The following is a 3,666-nucleotide window of genomic DNA, read 5'->3' as shown; positions in this document are numbered from 1 at the left end:
GTCACGGTCCAGCCCCCTCAGCACTGCTCCGTCCCAGCGAGCCGCCTTTAATGATGAAGAGACCAGGAAAACATGAACATATCAATGCAGATTAATTGCTGTTTATATTTAATACATTTACATATAATTAGCATAATACATAATACATTTGAACATTATTAAAAAACTTAAATAATATTGAATGTAGGTAGCCTAAGTCGGGTATGCCCCCTTCATTTTTTCTCCTCAGCATGACACATATTTGTTAATGAGGGATTTGTGGACACATCCATGTTTTTAGATTTATAGATTAAAAGTTATAGTTCTTATTTTGAAGTAGGTAAATGTTCCCCTCTCCTAATTCCATTAACTAGATGTACATTTCGGACATCTTCACTTTCATTAAAACCTATTTACCAGTTAGTTGAGTGAAATCTTTAAATTTGCATTCATAGTGTTGCTGCTATTATGACATTTCCCTAATATGTTTAAGTAATGTTGGCACAGGACTTTTTACTCCAGCAAATTTCTCAATTGGAATCTACTCAAAATCTACTGAACATTTCCTCTGTTATTACCCAGGAAAAAAGGATATAGTTTAGCTACTGGAAACGTGTTAACCAATAGCGGGGCATGTTGTCACATTATTTAGGGTACCTAAGTTGTCACAATGGAGTTTGTCATTAAACAGCCCATTATAAGTTTTTAGGGGGGACAATTTAAACAATAATGCAAAAAAACAAAAAACAGCAATACATGTCAAATGCAAAACTCAAAAATTTTAAATTGAATGAAATTACAAGATATAAAACATGTGACAACGTGCCACAATCTGACATTGATCATGAGAACAGTTTTATTGTGTTTATTTGTTTACCCAAGATCTATTGTATATATAATAAGGTTATCATTTAAAACAGATTATAATTTTATTGACTTAATTTTAAGATTTTTGTTTTATCTTGTACAAATAACATTGAATTCATTCCACTGTTCAAAATGTACAAAAGTGCCAGTACTGTCATGGTATGAAACCTATGTGGTCTGTCCTGTCCATCTCTCTTCTTAACTGCTGTAAACAGAGTGACAGACAGTTGTCAAGCCGTTGTGTAGGAGACCCACTGCAGTGCATTTGTAACGGATCCATTCGTCCCGCCAGAAAGCCTTCTGAAATTCCCAAAGTTCTTTTGCATCGTGCTGCGTGACTCACGACGACGGGGACGAAACACAACAGAGGGGGTGGGTTGGGTGAAAGGACGTTCTTTTGCACAAAAAAACTTGCGACTCGGTATTTTAGACACAAAAGGCCCTTGGTGTGCGTTTTTATCTAGGGCCTCCGACACTTTTGCACACATTAGGACGCCGGTGCTTAGTCTAAATGTACAAATGTGGTATATTGCCTTTATATATAATTCAAAAGTCAGTGGAAGGGCGTGTAAAAAGTTTTACCATTTCCTTTTCATCTGATAAAAAAGACGCTCTGCTTTTCATGACATCACACAATGTGCCCTTTTCTTATACTGCTGCGGATGTGGAGGTGGTTTCTTGTCTTTCTCTCTCTTTGTGGGAGGCATCCTTTATTCTCCTCTGAGAGGAAGTGACTCAAGTCGGCTTTAAGTTCAGGTTTCCGTGTGATTTTCACCCACAATGCACTGAGCCCCACTTGCTCCACTATCTTCCATTCAGCCCCTCATTCTCCCACGTCAGAGAGACTTTACACAGTCCGTAGTTTTACAACCATCTACGCAAACTAGTGAATCAACTCAGAAGTTTAATTGCCTAATATATAAGGTTATCTGTAAAACCTCACACTGGTGACAAAATACCACACTGAAGAAACAACACGGTTTGGAATTTGGACTTGTATGCACCCTATTTTAAGTGAAAAACGTTCTTATATTCTAATTCACATGTGACCTTTGTATCTTGTCTGAACATGCTGTTGCTATGCAACCCAAAAGTTAATGACCTAATGTTACAGCTATATTTTTCCCTTTGTTACTAACTTTGACAGAGCTTTTGAGTGACCGTCTCATGTTTGTGAAAGCACTGAATCAGAACTCTCTCCTTTGTGTGGATGAGCACATGATTTATCCTCCATTTTGATTTAAATATGCATTGTAAAGATTGAAAAAGGCTGCATTTAAATTTTAAAGCGCTCAAATGCATTTGCCCTATAAAAAGCGTCACGTTTTCATTAGTAAAGTTATCTAGTAGTATATGTTCTCATACATGGTCAGCAAGTCAGTGGGGTGTTGTTGGGGAATGATGGTCTTTCTTTCACTGGAGTGTATAAACAGGGATTTGCAGGCTCAAAGCAAGAGTTACAACAACAAATTTATCATCATGAGTATGTGGCGCTCATCAATCCAGGCCGCGCTTCGATGAAACACTGTAGGCTATGTGTCAGTGCACGTTTTGGGTTGGGGAGGGATTCATTTTTTAAAGTAGACTACTGGGTCAATAACATATCAGAGTCTCCACAGCAAATAAAAGGAAGCGAATGTAGTTTAAAATATGTGCTTTACAAGTTCTTAGAAATTGACTATTTGTATACATGTTGGTTTAGTATGGTTTTATTCTTTTCAAAAAAAGTTTTACATTTTCTCAGGGATTTCAAATTTACAAATATCCTTACGTTTTTGGGGAGTCACACCACATGGTATATGGTATGGTATAATAATTTAAACTGCGGTTTTGTTAAAGTATTATTCTTTGATATCAGAACAGTTGAATCATCCTGACATGTTTTACTTGATGATACAAAACCAAAGTTAATTTGAATTCAGAAATTAAAATGCTTATTCAAATGACACATTTTTGTAGGCCAACCCAAAAGTTTGCATAACCCTGGTTCCCTTGACTTCTGTGACCAATAAAAGTTTATGATTCTTGCATGTTTTGTTCATCATGATAATCTTCACAAACTAACACAACTTCTATGAATTTTAAAGCCTAAATGAATACGATCGCAGGAAGTAAAAAGCCAAAAGTAGGTTATAAACAAACTAGTCCACGGTCACATGACTTCAAAGTCACCACCATTACGTTTCTGACAGCTCTTTCAATCTTTATTTAAAAACATTTTTCCTGAAAGTTTGAGTAGTTTGCAAGAATCTTATTATAAACACAATGAGGCTGTAAAAGCTCTAGTATTTAGCCACTTTTAAAAGACAAGTAAAAGCTTATTAGGGATATTACTGATCTATTTTATGTTGAAGAATAAATCATGAAAATATGTGTTCACCACAGGCCTTATTTCAGGCATTTAACCAAAATCCCATTGACTTGAGGGCGATGTACTCTAACTCATTTCCCAGTTTTAGCTTATAAAAAGACATAATCCCAGCACCACTATGTTGTGTTTTCACGTCATTAGCCTAATGTCATGTCATTGACCCTAGTACCATTTAACTCCATTAAAGTAAAATGTGTCATTTCCTCAGAACAGTTCTCTCCACCTCCAATAGTTTCCCGCACGAGTCAGTATCCAGGGCGGCCCTAGAACTAACCTCCGAAATGCAGAAAAAAGGAAAGTAAAACGGGAGCCATGGAAAAGTTAAAAAGCTGGAGGGGTGTGGGAGTGTAAAATACATCTGTCTTAGGAGATAAATCTGTCAGCACCTTAGCTGCAGCCCACGGGATGCCCAGGATGGATGAGCGTATAAGCGCCCTGCCTCATCAAAG

Source organism: Gobio gobio (genome assembly GCF_949357685.1).
Source record: "Gobio gobio genome assembly, chromosome: 10".
Taxonomy (NCBI): Eukaryota; Metazoa; Chordata; class Actinopteri; order Cypriniformes; family Gobionidae; genus Gobio; species Gobio gobio.
This window is presented reverse-complemented; position numbering follows the sequence as displayed.